A 12,938-nucleotide genomic window follows, 5' to 3' on the forward strand; every position below is an offset into this window, starting at 1 on the left:
CTCCTAACTCATAAAAATAATGTGCGGAAAAATTATGGTCCTCGAGTTAGCTTGTGCACATCAAACTCCACCTACTCAGTCTTCAGCACCTCCAGTCTCCTCGACAAAATTCTCACCTGCATCATTCACCCCTACTAAGTCTAAAGACTCAACACAACTCAGTCGTTATAACAAGTACATATAAATAACATGCAACAGTAAAAATTATTATACTTAAAATAAACTTCATGATCTTAAAAGCATGGACTTAAACATATCGTGTCAAAGTATAAATGTGACCAAAACATATATCATCATGTCAACATTACGTGTTAATTTTCTTTACTTTAATTATGTTCATTAGTTGTGACTTTCGTATCATCGTTTTACTCGATGGATCCATCTACATATAATCGCGGCACCTGGAGGCGGGGACATCAGCCACATTATTAACTGTAATGCCCGAGATTTTATTATTGTAATATGAAATGATTAATTGATAATTGATGTGATTATAGACCGAAAGGAACAGACCGGAGAAGACGAGACAATACATGAGATATGTGCAAGGACTGAACCCCTCCCGCATATGCACGACCAAGCAGGGCGCATATGCGCGAGGCAGGCAGAGAACCTCGCGCATATGCGCGAGCATGGAAGAGAACCTCGCGCATATGCCCGAAGAGAGGACGCGCATATACGCGAGCTGAGGAAATGAAGAATGCCGAGACCAGTAGGTCTCTCACATATGCGCTGAGAGAGCGTATGCGCCAAGGGAGGTCGCGCATATGCGCGAGACGTGATGAACAAAGGATGAGCCATTTGTCCTTGGGAATGCATGATATATATATATATATATATATATATATATATATATATATATATATATATATATAACAATCTTCATTATTCTTCAAAATGATATTCAGAAGAAAACCGAGAGCTTTGGAGAGAATCCTCAAGTTTCATTTTAGAAGTTTTGATTGTGTCAGATCCGACCGTTCGATTTTCAATCCGAGTTTAGTACCATGTTCCTATCGACAAAGACTTCAACTGGACGTAAATTTTATTATGTTTTGATATGATTTGAAAATCTGATATGAGAGGAATCATATATGACTGTTATTATCTGTTCCTGAAATTGTTGTCATTTTATAATTGAAATCAGATCGAAGAACGGATACCGTATGAAATTGTTATCATTTTCAGATTTGATTTGATTGAGATTATACAGATTTGATATCAGATTGAGTTTGTTATCGATTATGGGTTGAGATTGGTATTTGTTGATATTTGTATTGCTAGGTATATTGAGATTCTGCCGTTATGCCGCTGAAACAGAATTAGATTGAGTTCTGATTATATCCGGTATTGATTGGGTTGTATATTGATATTGTACTCCTCAATATTGTCATTGCCAGATTTAGTATTGACAGGCTTCGAATTCGAGACTTCGACTTCGTCAAATCGAGAAAAGAATGGTATAAATCAATGTTGAACAGATCAGATACAACTCGAGTTAGATCTGACTTGAGTTTCCCAAAACCACGTACTTTATTTTATTGCATTGATGTTTGAAATTCATGGATTAATATGCTTAGTTTATTTATTTATAACAGAGCATGTATTGAGTCATGGGCTGATGTGCCTAGTCATTGGCTGAGGTGCCAAGTCTTTGGCAGAACCGCCAAAGCACTAGACTTTTGGAGTATCGATATTGCTTAGGAATATATCGACTTCTATCGCTGAGATTCGATACAGAATGCCAAAGTCTGAGTTCGACCGGGATCCCTAGATTAGGAAAGAGTCGAGTCAGAGATGTTGAGTCAAGAGTTTGATTTACAGTTTTATATCGATTCATGTCTTTCAGATTATGATGCATGTTATCGATATCTGTTCCATGCTTTTATATCTGCTTATATGATTGCATGTCTACGTTGTTTATACTGGGAATATATTTCTCACCGGAGTTATCCGGCTGTTGTTTTGTTTCTATGTGTGCATGACAACAGGTGGGACAGGATCAGGGTCAAGAAGAGGATGAGAGATCAAGATTATCGTGGAGATCCGAACTTAGAAGTAGATTGGCTTTAAACACTTGATGTATAGTTGTTGAACCTTAGTTTGAGATAAATGTATTTTGTACAAGACTTGTACTTTACTTTCGATGTTTATATCAAACTGATTATCATATGTTCCGCACTTATGTATTTTAAAATAAAAAAAATTTAGACTCAGGTTAATTAATTGATCCTAATGATAATTAAGAAGATGAATTAGGTTCGAGTCCCCACAGCAGGTGGTAGCAGAGCAGTAGGTTCCTTAGACTGAGTTAGAAGCTAGTGAGCGGGGTAGATTGAGTTTTCTTTCCTGCTTTTGCTATGCTAGCATGTTTTACTACTTTTAAATACATGTTTACCTGATTATCTGATTTGATTGGAAACATGTATGACTTGAAAATGAATCAGAAACGATTCTTGATCAGCAGTAAGATGATCGGAGAAGGACTGAAACAGATTTGTTGTATTGGTTACTAATCCTTTTGATAATCAGATATGCCTCCTCGAAGAATCCCAGAACAGGGTAGTACCTCGACTAATCCGATGGATGTCACAGCAACTCTGATGGAAACCTTACTGAAGAGATTTCAGTCGTTTAAACCGTCGACTTTGAAGAGCATAGAAAATTCTATTGAGTGTGAGAGTTGGCTCGATCATATAGAGATACTGTTTGATTCACTGGATTATACAGATGAGCGCAGAGTTAGAATGATTGGGCACCAGTTGAATGATGTTGCAAAGAATTGGTGGCTTATGACGAAGAGGGCTTTAGAGCACCGAGGTACACTTATCACTTGGAAAACCTTTAAGAATGAATTTTATCAAAGATTTTTCCCAGTATCGTACAGAAAAGACAAGGGAGCAGAGTTTGCCAATCTGAGACAGGGTCAGTTGAATATTGAAGAGTATGTGGCCAAGTTATCTACATTGCTACGATTTGCTCCACATGTTGCTGAGAATGACGAAGCTGTTGCTGATCAGTTTATCAATGGGCTGAATCCTGAGATTTTTACGTCGGTAAACACTGGGAAACTGAATAATTTTGCTGATGCCCTGAACAGAGCAAAAGGAGCTGAAGCTGGCCTGATTAGACAGAAAGGAGCTTCGTTTGTTCCTCCAGTATCGAGACGACAACAAACTTCTACTCAGTTCCAACAACTCCCTCCCAGATTTGAGAGTGGTAGTAGCAGCAATGGTGGGAAGAAAGATTATTTGAAAGCCAGAGGAAAATAGTTCAAGAAGTCAGGGAGCAGTTCATCTAGCTCCATTGGTTCCCGACAGAGCCAGAGTAGTACAGGGGTCTATTGCAGAACTTGTGGAGGAAGACATCCCATAGAGCAATGCCAAGGAGTATCTGGTAGTTGCAACATATGTAGACAGCAGAGACATTTTGCTAGAGTATGTCAACAGAAAGGTTCCCAAAGATCCCAGGGAGCAGAATCATCTAGATCAGTGGCTCAGACTGATAGACGATCATCTGCTGTTCACTCCTTCCAGCAACCACCGCCTACTACTCAGTCACAGCCCAGGCCAGGAGGAAGCCAGACTGTTAGCCAGCCTCCGAGACAGCAGGCCAGAGTATTCGCATTTATTGAAGAACAGGCACAGGAAGCACCAGATGATGTTGTTGCAGGTAACTGTTCTTTATGTGGTTATCTTGTCTACGTATTGATTGATACGGGTGCATCCCATACTTTTATTTCTGAAAGATTTGCATTGATTCATGCATTGCATGTTGAGTCATTATCTGCTGTAGTATCTGTCTCTTCACCTTTGTGGAAAGGTATTATATCAGTGAATTCTGTGAAACCTTGTATGCTACAGTATGACGGACATGAAATTGAGTTAGATTGTATTGTACTTTGGGTTGTCTGATTTTGACTGCATTATTGGTATCGATATGCTGACCAAGTACAGAGCTACCGTATATTGTTTCCAGAAGATTGTAAGTTTCAGACCTGATATGGCTGATGAATGGAAATTTTACGGTAAGGGTTCTAGATCAAGAATTCCTTTGATATCTGCATTATCTATAACTCGATTATTACAGAAAGGAGCAGAGGGATTCCTTGTGTATTCAGTAGACGTACTGAAATCGAGCCCATCATTGACAGATTTGCCAGTGGTATGTGAATTTACTGATGTATTCCCAGATGAGATTCCTGGTTTGCCTCAAGTTCGAGAGATAGACTTCAGCATTGAGTTGGTACCATGTACAGTTTCGATTTCTAGAGCTCCGTACATAATGGCAACGATTGAACTGAAAGAATTGAAAGATCAGCTGGAAGATTTACTGGCCAAGGGTTACATCAGACCGAGTGTTTCTCCTTGTGGTGCTCCAGTACTGTTTGTGAGAAAGAAGGACGGTTCAATGAGACTCTGCATTGACTATCGGCAACTGAACAAGGCTACGGTAAAGAACAAATACCCTTTGCCTCGTATCGATGATTTATTTGATCAGTTGCAGGGTTCTTCTATTTATTCCAAGATCGATATGAGATCTGGATATCATCAGCTAAGAGTAAGAGATTCTGATATCTCGAAGACAGCTTTCAGAACCATGTATGGCCATTATGAGTTTATTGTCATGCCGTTTGGTTTAACGAATGCTCCAGCTGTATTTATGGGTCTGATGAACCGTGTGTTTCAGAAGTATCTCGATGATTTTGTGATTATATTTATTGATGATATTCTGATTTATTCCAAGAATATGATTGATCATGCTGAGCATTTGAGAATTGTGTTGAGAATTCTGAGGGCTGAGAAATTGTATGCCAAACTGTCGAAATGTGAATTCTGGCTGAAACAAGTTGTATTTCTGTGTCATATTATATCTGGAAATGGTATTTCTGTTTATCCCAGAAAAGTTGAGGCCGTGATCAGTTGGCCTAGACCGACATCTGTACCAGAGATACGCAGTTTTATGGGTTTAGCAGGCTATTACCGTCGATTCATTTTTCCAGTATTGCAAAGCCGATTACTCAGTTGACTCAGAAGAATGCACCATTTGTTTGGTCAGAAGAGTGTGAGTCCAGTTTTCTAGAATTGAAGAAGAGATTGACCAGTGCTCCAGTGTTGACTATTCCATCAGGTATTGGTGATTTTGTTGTTTATTTCGATGTCTCTCACAGAGGGTTGGGATGTGTTTTGATGCAGCGAGGACATGTTATTGCCTATGCCTCGAGACAATTGAAGCCACATGAGTCTCGCTACCCAATTCATGATCTTGAATTGGCAGCCATCGTATTTGCACTGAAGATATGGCGACACTATCTATACGGTGAGAAGTTTGAGATTTATTCTTATCACAAGAGTCTGAAATATCTGTTTTCACAGTCTGAATTGAATATGAGGCAACGAAGATGGCTTGATTTATTGAAAGATTTTGATTGTGAAATCAAATACTATCCGGGAAAATCTAATGCAGCAGCTGATGCACTGAGTTGAAAGGTATGTTCTTTATCCTTATCGATGATTGGTGTTTCGAATTTGATTGAAGATTGCTGTTTGTCTGGATTAGAATTTGAGACAGATTGTAGACCGTTGAGACTCTATGCTATTCAAGTCGAACCAGAATTGATTTTGAAAATCATAGAAGCGCAGAAAAGTGATCAGAATGTTCAGAACTCGATTTCGATGGTCAGAACAGGGCATCGATCATAATATCAGGTACGTGATCTTGTACTGTATATGAATAATCGTCTTGTTGTGCCAGATGTTTCAGATTTGAAACGACAGATTTTGTCAGAAGCGCACAGTAGTCGATTCAGTATTCATCCTTGTGGCAGAAAGATGTATAATGATTTAAAAAGACAGTTTTGGTGGAAACAGATGAAAGCAGATATTGCAGAATTTGTATCAAAATGTCTAAATTGCAAACAGGTGAAAGCAGAATGAAAGAAACCAGGAGGTCTGTTGCACAGCTTGTTTATTCCAGAATGGAAATGGGATCACATTCTATGGATTTTGTGACGAAGCTACCGCGATCCTCCCGAGGTTGTGATGCGATTTGGGTTGTTATCGACAGATTGACCAAATCAGCATGTTTTATTCCGTACAAGATGACGTATAGACATGACCAGATGGCAGAGATTTATGTCAGAGAAGTGGTCAGATTGCACGGAGTGCCGAAGTCAATTGTTTCAGACCATGATCCTCGGTTTATTTCGCACTTTTGGCACAGTTTACAGCAAGATCTAGGTACTAAATTGCACTTGAGTACCGCACATCATCAACAAACGTACGGAAAATCAGAGCGGACTATCCAAACACTGGAGGATATGCTTAGAGTTGTAGTGCTAGATTTCGTCACTAGTTGGAAAGATTCTTTGCCACTTTGTGAATTTTCGTACAACAACAGCTATCAGACGAGTATAGAGATGGCTCCATTTGAAGCGTTGTATGGCAAGTGTAGATCCCCTCTTTATTGGGATGATATCTCTAAGGTACCTGAGATTGGGCCTGATATGATTAGAGATGACTGAGAAAATGAAGCTGATTCAGAAGAGAATGAAGACAGCTCAAGACATACAGGCCAAATATGCCAATGTTCGTCGTCGACCGTTGGTATTTGAGGCAGGAGACAGAGTATTCCTGAAGATTTCTCCTTTCAGAGGTGTTGTCAGATTTGGCAAGAAAGGGAAGTTGTCTCCACGATATATCGGTCCATATGAGATTCTCGAAAAGATAGGAGATCGTGCCTATCGACTCGCCCTACTGCCTTCTCTATCTGGAATACATGATGTCTTTCATGTATCTTTATTGCGGAAGTATCTTCCTGTTAGAGTAGGTGCCCGTCGAGCCAAGTGTTGGCCGAGGGTTCATGTTTAAACTCTATGTATAAACAATCTTTATTTTAATAATATTTGAAATTATTGTTTTGGCACTTCTTTATCTGTATATCAATGTTAGTTGCATAGATAAAGCCCTTGAATATACAAATAGTAGAAAGAATATGAGATGCTCATATGATGAGTATCATGAAACTCATATTTGTAATACGGTATATTCTAAACAGTTCCTAATCGATTCAGCCGCCGCTAAGAAGGATATAGGCCGCTCGAGTTTGAGACTAGTATCTGCGATGTGAGTACCAAGTTTCATTGGTAGGGACATTGTGATGTCCGAGCATGCAGATAGGTGCTCCTGGTAGAGTGCACTGAACAACCCTCCATAAAAGACTTTCCAAGTGGTTTTCACTTATCGAGTGGAAACATCCTAGTTTATGGTTGTACACCATTAGTCCTTATGACCCGGGACAACATTGAGACTCTATGTGCTAGCATTACACTTTGACTTGTTTACCGACTCTCATGGGGTCATCAGGTGGCAAGGTTGGGTGTTTTGTCGAAACATATAGGAGTCGATGCATTGTAGTCGGGGATTCACCGCTTACCTTCGGGTATGGATATTCTATGTGAAATCATGTGTGTGTAGTATGAAATCTCTGATCAGAGTATGGTGGTAATTAAGAAAGGGGTTTCTTAGATTACATCATCGATGCAACTACGACATGACACATAGTATCGATTCATTGACAACTCTCGATATACCAATAGTTGTCGAATCGGTCGGGATATATGAGTTGAAGGGACCGTACTGTACTCTAACCATAATTGAATGGTTCTTGCAGGCTCTATCATTTGATACCTTGGGAATCATGTAAGCAATGCTGCTAGGCGTTTAACATGATTGGTTGGGTACTATCAGACTTGAGTTCTGACGTTCTTGCTATCAAAGAGTTGATAATTAAGAATGGAGCAATTGGGGTATGCTCGAATAAGGACATGTTTAGTCCGAATCACATGGAGATGTGAACTCACGGCTAGTTGTATCAATGAACCATTGACGGCCACACAAGTACTAGCTTTCTAGATCCCGTTGAGAAGTAAAATAGTTCAATGTGTTGAACGGCTTATAAAGGAGTTTATAAGCGTAAGGAATAATAGAAGTATGACTTCTATGAGGAAAATGTAACTTTTAATTTGTGGAAGTGTTCCTAAATTAAAAGTTGGCCAAATAAATAATGTATTTGAAAATTATGATTTTCATAAACATTATTATGGACTAAATTAAATTAATTCAAGTGTTGAATTAATTAAACACTAGTGGACCTAATAGAGTCCAAATAATTAAATTAATTCAAGTGTTGGATTAATTAAATAGCATTGGGCCTTGTAGAGCTCAATTAGAAATAATTATTAAACTAGTGGGCTTGAGTAAAATCAAGTAAATGTTAAATGGTCTCAAATATGTTTGGGACATTTAAATAAAAATCCATAGGCTTTGTAAATGTTACAAGCCCACTTACATTGCATGCTTGGGAGGTGAAGAGTTGGGGAATACTTTTTATTAAAAAATTGCAAGGCATGCAAAATGTGGTCTTAACTTTCTCACACACCAAGACAACTCATTCACTCTTCCTCCCCACCCCCTTTGGCCAAAATATTGAGCAAAAATTCTCCCTCATTTTGTTCTTCAATTGTTGGAGAAAACACTTACTTCTCAAAGAAAAATCCTCCTATTTTTCTAGTGCAAAATATGAGGGTATCTACCTAGTTGGTGGTAGGCTTGATTTTGAGCAAGGTGTGCTCAAGGAAAGTGATCGAGCAAAACTTGCACAATAAAATCCCCAATAAAAATATGGTTTTGTAAGCTCGAAAATTAATCGCAAGTGCACGATGTCAAGTAATAGTATAATGTAAGTGAGTACGAGTATCGTTCCACTGAGGACTGTATTTAACAATTATTCTTTTCAGTTATGAGATCTTTAGCAACGAAAATTTGATTGAGTAATTAATACTACTATGCTCAAAGAAAGATGTAAATAAAATGCTTTAATAAGTAATGAATGAGAATTAATATCTAAAATGTTGAGTAAAATTGAAGGAGAAATGAATTTGTTGGGAATTTTGGTTCACCTACCCCTCGTTAATTAATTAATTCGTTCGATAGTGATTATATGCTTCCGACAGGATTTCCTTTACAATTGAACACACTCTCTCGAGCTATGCCAAACTAATTCGACTCAATGAAGTAATTAAATGTCTTTAATTATTTATCAAGAGTGAATCGCATGTCGATTTATGAAATACCCTAGTTTTCGACCCTAAGGACTATGACTATCGGCGCGTATCCAATTTCATATGTCTATGTAAATTGTAGATCCACGGATTATACTACTCGTTCCTATCACAAGTTATTCTCTCGAACTCACTCGCAATATAAAAACGTTGTTAAAGTTAGCTACGCTCTAACAACACGAAGAAAAACAATAGTATAATCAAGAATTACGCAACAATCGAATAAAAATTAATTCAAATCAAAGTTTGGGGTAGGCTCTCCTTAAATCCCAACAAATATTAAAGTTTAGCTACTAGAATTCATGATTGAAATCAACAAAATTAAGTTCAAGTGACAAAAACTAAATAAGAAATACTAGAAGTGACGAAAAACATGAAGAACGATGTCCGGAAATCTTCAAATCTTCAATCCAAGCGCCAGAGGCTCTCCAAAACTTCTGGTGGCTGAATAATGGAGTCTGAATGAGTCAAAATCGTCCTCCCTCCTTTCTATATCTTCCCTCCTCCAAAATAAGGTAAAAGATCGGACAAGAAATCTTGCCAAAATTAGGTGGCGCTCGGGCGGTAGAAAAGTACCGCTCGAGCGCCACACTCTCTGTAGAATGCCTGGAGTATGCGACTTCTGGCGCTCGGGCGGTAGAAAAGTACCGCTCGAGCGCCAATCTTCTGTAATTTCTTCCTTGTGGATCCCTTCTCGCGCTCGGGCGGTAGAATTTCACCGCCCGAGCGCCACATCTTCTGTCTGTCTCTTCAGCAACTCGCTTCTCGCGCCCGAGCAGTAGAAAATTATCGCTCGGGCGCCAACCTTTCTGTATTCAATCTTGTTGGCTTAGCACTTGGCTCCGAGTTCCGTTTTTCCGGCCATTTTTCCTGCAAATTCGTCACATCCAAGTGAGACACGATCACATGCAAATGTTTACTCTAAAATGAACAAAATTTAAACGAAATGTACGCATGCACAATGCAAACACACACAAACTAACGTAATAATGCACGTAAAAATCACACATATCAACCCCCTCATACTAACCTTTTGCTTGCCCTCAAGTAAAATAGGTTATAGACCACAATCAAAACACGAAACAAACACAAAAGGGAGGGTACTGAAACAACTAAAATGATGGTGAAGTAGCGAACCGGTATCTCCTGCCTCAGCGGGTGTTTGAACTACATCCACTTAGTCAAATCACAACATATATTACTGCCCCTTCAAAACATTGCACAACATTTGTTCTTTTCCAACAGAGTGTGGTTGTGTGTGCCGTGGATTTTTCTAGCTTGTGTTTCAGACAGTTTTATTCGCAAATCATGTGGGTTGCCAAATAGACAAGTCAACGCAAGTTTCGCTCTACTGAGTTCTGTTTCTATTTGGGACCGACCAGTAAACACATAAAGTGGTAGAATTTCATGGTAAAACATCAAAAGGCATGGGGTCAATAGTTATAACTGCTCAACTGGCTTAGGGAGATTGGGAGTACGTAGATCATTTTCACTATGCCCTTGTCAGAAATTTTCTCTGACATTCCTCAACGTCTTACATCTCCATCTTTTTTAGCCTTGGGATAGGATTTCATCCCTTTTTGGCTCCCCCTCACCTTACATCCCCTTTATTATTTCATTTTTTTTTTGTGCATAGTTTTCTCATGCGTACTCCCTAGGCTTTGGATATCGGGTATTTTTATTTATCTGGCCTAGGGATGGATTTTTAGGTCCTATGCACGATTGGGATGAAGGATATTTGAGGAATACGTTTGATTTTCTACTTGAGTTTATGCTACTGGTTAGTCACTCATTTCAACAGGTATTCATTCAAGTCCCATTCGCATCTAATGTTTCTCCAGTTCCCCTCACAGATTATTTTGAACTTAACCATCATCGACACCACTATTAAAATCCACTATGTGTGCATAAACAAAATTAATATACCGGGGGATTCATAACGAGTGATAAGACTAAGCAACATGCAGTTCATTTAGCTTAAAATCATCACTGGCTACCAATTGTCTAATTTCACCATCAACTGACACTCATGAAGGACAAATACGCAAGACAACAAATACGAAAAACGACCCCCCTCATACTAAGGTCATGCATTGTCCCCAATGCATTAAACGACACATAAGAAAAGAGAAAAAAATCGATCAAACACCCACAACTAAATGCATGCATACAAAAAATAATAATAATAAAAAAATAATAAAAAATAAAAAAATAAAAATAGAAACTCCCCTGGTTGATTATAATGTAGTAGTTGCAGTTGGATATTAATCTTTTCCTACTGTATGAGCCCTTGAGGCCATCAATCTTCCACGTCTCCAATATGCTCACCCTGCACAAAAGAAATTGAGCAAAATCCAAATCACAAAGAAACAAGACTCAATGCAACAACTAAAATTAAAATAAATAACTAAAATACAAAACGCTTGGGTTGCCTCCCAAGTAGCGCCTGATTTCTAGTCGTCGGCACCCTCAGAAGCCCTTATCAAAGAGCGGCTGATGCCCAAAGTAAGTGTCATATGATACCACATCTGGGTCTGGATTCCATATGCCCTCAAATCTGGCTAGATATGGACACATTAAGCTCGTCACCTCAACAACACACAACTCTGAATAATCGGCATGAGATGAGAAAAACAGTGTCGGCACTCCTTTATCAGCAAATTCTTCAAAAATCTCTTCCGACTGAGGCTCACATACCAGTGAAGGCTCAAACAACTCTAGATTTTCAGTCTTATCCACATCATTCTCACTATCTTGGTTGTTTGAGTCATCATCATCAAACCAAACCAGATCGATCACCGGTTGAGTATCTCGCTTCACTTCATGTTCTCGGTGACTCTGAAAGATGGATTTATTGATATTTTCTATTTGCTCCTCAAGGTTGCGCAGAGAATTAATTTGATTTTCCATAGCTGCCTCAGTCAGTGCCACATACCTATTCACGGTATCTTCTAGTTGAGTCGTGATCAGTTCATGGCTATCTCTATCATCATTTTGAAACTCGAATGGTTGGTCTATAAACTCTGGGTAATGATCTTGTGTGTATTGATGACTCCAACACTGTGGCGAATGACCCCAATACCTATGGTAGTCAAAGTCCGCCATATCACCCAACAAAAGTATCATTTCCTCATCATCTCGGCAAAATAGTGGATTGCCTGTTGTTAGTGCTCCGTCGATCACCCATCTTCGTGTTACTGCATCCAAACCATTAAGGAAAAATTTAAGAAGAGAATAGTTAGAAAAATCATGATACAAGAAATTGTTTGCTAAATAATCGAATCTCTCCCATGCTGCGTAAAAAGGCTCTCCGCATTGTTGGGCAAATCTTGTGAATATTTTTCGATGAAACATCTCAAAGTATTGCACAAGAAAATTTCCTGCAAATAGAAAATAGAAAATGGTAGATCACGCAGGAATAAAATAAAATAAAATAAATAAATAAAAATTAAATTAACTAAAGAAAATAACAAAAAGAAAAATTTGTCAATTTCAATCCCCGGCAACGGCGCCAAAAACTTGATCGAGCAAAACTTGCACAATAAAATCCCCAATAAAAATATGGTTTTGTAAGCTCGAAAATTAATCGCAAGTGCACGATGTCAAGTAATAGTATAATGTAAGTGAGTACGAGTATCGTTCCACTGAGGACTGTATTTAACAATTATTCTTTTCAGTTATGAGATCTTTAGCAACAAAAATTTGATTGAGTAATTAATACTACTATGCTCAAAGAAAGATGTAAATAAAATTCTTTAATAAGTAATGAATGAGAATTAATATCTAAAATGTTGAGTAAAATTGAAGGAGAAATGAA

Source organism: Primulina tabacum, chromosome 10, assembly GCF_025594145.1.
Source record: "Primulina tabacum isolate GXHZ01 chromosome 10, ASM2559414v2, whole genome shotgun sequence".
Lineage (NCBI taxonomy): Eukaryota > Viridiplantae > Streptophyta > Magnoliopsida > Lamiales > Gesneriaceae > Primulina > Primulina tabacum.